The sequence below is a fragment of the Callithrix jacchus genome, chromosome 6, assembly GCF_049354715.1.
Source record: "Callithrix jacchus isolate 240 chromosome 6, calJac240_pri, whole genome shotgun sequence".
Classification (NCBI taxonomy): Eukaryota; Metazoa; Chordata; class Mammalia; order Primates; family Cebidae; genus Callithrix; species Callithrix jacchus.
In genome coordinates, this window is record NC_133507.1 from 30907815 (window position 1) to 30912887 (window position 5073).

At 52.2% G+C, this 5073-nt stretch overlaps 1 pseudogene; it reads right to left on the minus strand.

The window, feature by feature from the left end:
- Positions 1–1738: 1738 nt before the first annotated feature.
- On the minus strand, positions 1739–3282 carry LOC144576859 (28S ribosomal RNA; annotated as a pseudogene).
- Positions 3283–5073: the final 1791 nt, after the last annotated feature.

The window sequence follows — 5073 nt, forward strand, 5'->3', positions numbered from 1 at the left end:
CCAGCAATTTATTTGTTTATTTATCTATCAATCAATTTATTTAGAGGCAGACCCCTTGGCATTTATTTATTTATTTCAGGGAAAACTCACCTTTCTTTCTTTCTTTTGAAGCAGGCTTGCATTTCTCTGTCTCTCTTTCTCTTTCTCTCTTCTCACATATCCCACGCTTTGGACCAAGCCATCATCCCTCCTCAGGTCCCCCCCATCCCCACTCCCTGGGACTACACGCATGTGCCAAGTCACCACAGGGGTTAACTATTGCATTATTTTTAATGTATGAATGCATGTATGTGAGATGGGGTTTGGGATTTCACTATAACGCCCAACCTGATCCGGAACTCCTGCTCTCCAGAATTGCGCCTGTCTTGGCCTCTCACAGTGCTGTTGTTACAGGCCTGAGTCACTGCTCCCGACTCGATCTCTATTGTTCTTCCTGCATGCCAGCCTGCCTACCTATTGTCCATCTGTCTGTCTGTCTTACCTATCACCTTCTTAGTAGGCATGTGGTCTCAATTTGTAATCCACAATCTGGACACACATATTTCTTTTTAAACGTTCATGACGATGCTGCTGCTGATGATCATTTATACAGCTGGAGGTGGTGTCGACAGCTCGAGATGATCTCAAACATTTGCACTGAAGCCATCCTCCCATGTCAACCTTTGAGACTGCTGCAGTCACAGGCGTGAATGTGGAACAAGCCTGGTCATATTTGTCTTGTGTGTTTCTTTACAGTCCTTGTTTCTGGTCTGGATACACAGTTGATAATACGGGCGTTGCAAACAAAGACAATTTTCACACACATCTCACGATCCTGCCTTTTCTTTCCAGTGCGACGAGCCGCATCGAGGGTTGTTTTATATAGTGTAGGAAGCTTTGGCGTTGGCCATGTGCACCTGATTTTTTTGTTGGACATAGTGTCTGTCTCTCTCTCTCACTCTCCATCTCAAGTAAATTAATGAATAATTGAATGAATGATCTGGTCACAGTGGTGTGTGCCTGTGGTCCCAGGTACTCTGGAGGCTGAGGCAGTAGAATCTCTTGAGCCAAGGAGTGTCTAGAATGTCGTGAGCGATTGTGAGGTGAGGGCAGATCAAGAGGTCGGGAGTTCGAGACCAGCCTGGTGAATGTGGCGAAACAGAGTGATACCCATTCTCAGAAAATCGGAAGATAACTAAAAGCAATAAAATAAAAAAAAAAAGAAAAAAACCGGCACAGACGTGGACTCACTCTTGCCCCCACACCACACCCTGCATCCTGCACCCCGCACCCCCCCCAGCACTGGCCCCGGCACCAAATGAAAAAAATAAAGAAAAAAGCCAAACACAGCGACGACCTATTCGCTTCTGAGGCCTATGGATGCAAAGTGAAAGTGGAGTTGAAGAGCCACTAGGAGAAGTTTGGCGTGGGCAATCCCTGCTACCCCACCGAAAATGGGGGGGGTGGGCCATTGGGAAAGAGGCAACCCCATTTGCTGCCGCAGTTTGACCATCCCTGGCAGCCTGTGCAGGTCGACCTCATAGACGGTCAGCCAGAAACCAAGTCCGGCAACCACCACCAACATCTTGTTGACCCGGGAAAAAGCGGAAAGTTTACCATGGGGCCGGACCCACACACCCACTATGGCCACTGGAGCATGACAGAGTGAGGGAGAGGGCTGGAACCCAAGTGACACTCCCTTGCTGGCCCTGGGTTTCTGGCCCTGAGGCCCACACGTTGGGGCACCACACATGCTGACAAAGCCTTGTGTCAAGGGCTGACTTTCAATAGATCGCAGCGAGGGAGCTGCTCTGCTACATACAAAACCCCAACACAAATGCAGGTCGTCTACAAGTGGTTTAGCGCCAGGTTCTCCACGAATGTGCGTCGCGTGATGGGCAAGGGGGCAGCCGCCTTTCCAGCTGCACCCCGTTTTCCAGGATGAGGAGCACTCTCCACCAAACCCCGGTCCCAGTGCATGGCCAGAGACACCCTGCCAGCAGAGACGGTGGGGAATGGGCTATCTGAGGCCAACCAAGGCTCCGTGCCACAGCACTGCTGTATCGTTCTGCGTGGGCAGGATTCTGACAGAGGCGTTCAGTCATAATCCCACAGAGTAGTTTCGCCCCATTGGCTCATCGGCCAAGCACATACACCAAATGTCTAAACCTGCAGTTCCTCTTGTGCTGAGCAGAATTATCATGGCAACAACACATCATCAGTAGGGTAAAACTAACCTGCCTGGTGATGGTCTAAACCCAGCTCACGTTCCCTATTAGTGGGTGAACAAGCCAACGCTGGGTGAGCTCTGCTTCACAATGATAGGAAGAGCTGACATCGAAGGATCAAAAAGCGATGTCGCTATAAATGCTTGGATGCCACAAGACAACTATCCCTGTGGTAACTTTTCTGACACCTCCTGCTTCAAACCCAAATGGTCAGAAAAATTGTGAGGCCCCACTTTCATGGTCCGTATTTATACTTGTACTGAAAATCAAGATCAAGCGAGGTTTTGCCCTTCTGCTCCACAAGAGGGTTCCTCCCTACGCTCACCTTACAACACCTGCGTTACCGTCTAACAGGTGTACCATCTCAAACTCCCCACCGGGCACTGTCCACAGAACAGGTTGGGCCTGGCTGGTGGCATGCGGCCGGTCCCCTGGCACCAGTAGTGAGAGCTTCCCAGGGCTCACTCCCTGGCCTCACCGGCTCAGTGAGAAAACAATCAGAGTAGTGGCATTTCAGCGGAGGCCCACAAGGCAGGCGGAGATGTGGGGTGGGGATGCCGGGGGCCTCCCACTTATTCTACACCTCTCATGTCTCTTCACTGTGCCAGACTAGAGTCAAGCCCAACAGTGTCTACTTTTCCCACTGATTCTGCCAAGCATATTGCCTTGGCTGTGGTTTTGCTGGATAGTAGGTAGCGACAGTGGGAATCTCGTTCATTTTTCTATGTGCATCACAAATTAGACGACGAGGCATTTGGCTACCTTAAGAGAGTCATAGTTACTCCCGCCATTCACCCATGCTTCATTGAATTTCTTCGCTTTAACATTCAGAGCACTGGGCAGAAATCACATCACCTTAACACTCGCCACGGGCCTTCACAAGGCTTTGTTTTAATTAAGCAGTCAGATTTCCCTGGTATGCACCATTTCTAAGTCAGCTGCTAGGCACCAGTTGAGGCCAGGTGCTATGTGGAACCACGGCCCCTGGGGCAGACCCAATGCATGGGACTGGCCCGTGGCCCTGCCCTTCACAAAGGAAAGAGAACTCTCCACGGGGCTCCCACCGGCTTCTCCAGAATCAGTCGCATTACCTCACTGGATGCCTCATGGAGCCCATCTCTGCCACTCTGGATTCAGGGATTTAAACCTGAATCTCTTTCTATTGGCCAAGGGCAACCGAGGCCTGTCCCATCGAAACAGTGCTCACTGATCTCTCAGGAGCGACTGACCCATGTTCAACTGCTGTTCGCATGGAAGCCTTAAAAGTTTTTTGAATATTTGCTACCACCACCAAGATCTGCACCTGTGGCAACTCCACCCAGGCCCACGCCCTAGCCTTCAAGGCTCACCGCAGTGGACCTCCTATTCGTTGCTTTACGCCATAGCATTTGCAGGGCACCGGCCGGGTGGGGCAAACTTAGCAACGCCACCGTTGGCGCCCACACTGCTGCTCCCATCCAGTCTTGACTGCTGGCGACAACCGGGTATGGGCCTGACGCTCCAGCACCATCCGTTTTCAGGGCTAGTTGATTCAGCAGATGAGTTGTGACACATTCTTTAACGACTTACACATTCCATTCTGAATTCCATGGCCACCGTCCTCCTGCCTATATCACCCAACACCTGTTCTGGGGTCTGATGAGCATTGACATCGGGCACCTTATCCCGGCATGCGGTTCATCTTGCAGCACCAGTTCTGCTTACCAAAAGTGGCCCACTAGGCATTCGCATTCCACGCCTGGCTCCATGCCAGTGAGTGGGGCTTCTTATGCATTTAAAGTTTGGAATGGGTTGAGATCCTTTTGGCACCAAGACCTCTCTAACCATTCGCTTTACTGGATAAAACTGCGTGGGGGTTGGGCAGTTGCCAGAGCACCAGCTATCCTGAGGAAAACTTGGTAGAGAACCAGCCGAAAGATGGTTCCATTAGTCTTCTGCTCCTATACCCAGGTCACCACATGTGCATATAGGGCACACTTTGCTCGACAACTTCGACGACACTCCCCTGATGAGCTGAGCTCCTCCTCAGGACCCATGCGCAGGACCCACAGCAACAACTGAAGGAGGGGTCCCCAGGTGCGCAATGGCCCAAGTGGAGCAAAAGCTCACACCACCCAGATTAGGGCAGCACGACAGGATGGCGGGACAAGTTCCCACTGCCACAGCGAGGGGCTGACCCTGCAAGGCAACAACAACAGAAGGTGAGAGCAAAGGAGGCCTGTCGCATCAGAGGACCTTGCTGCCCCTGCCAGGAGGAGGTCGATGGTGCACAGTGAGATCTGGCCAGATTCCATACCCATACACCTCCCAACACAAACCCCACGGGTGGAGTGGAGGACAGGCAAGGGGCCCCCTTGGGCGGGATGAGAAGAGCGGTCCCATTTGCCACGAATGGCCGTCCCTCACCCACCACGGATCAGTCGTTGCCCTGGAGAGCATGATGTCACCACATTGATCGAAAAAACAGACCAAGTGCGGGGGAAACAAGTCAACCTCAATAAAGCCACAGAGCCAATGGGCCCACTGTCAACTGGCTCCACTCTGGGGAAGGGACAACAGACAACCCCATAAGAGAGGAGGACGCCTGACATGCATGGCACAGAGGCAAGGAGTGGAATTGTCACAACCACCCTGGGTGCCCACAGAGGGGAGTGCACATGCAGTCAGAGGGGAGCCCACCTGCACCAGCATCTGCCCACCACACACAGGTGTGTCAGAGGAGATCCGAGCCCAGGGCAGAACCAGGAAGCTGGGAAACCCAGATGCATGTGCTGGATGTAAGGCACATAGGCCTTAGCCTTTGGCTCAAATGAGAGCAGGGATGGCTAGCCAGGTCACCAGTAGATCAGAGACTACCCCACGCATC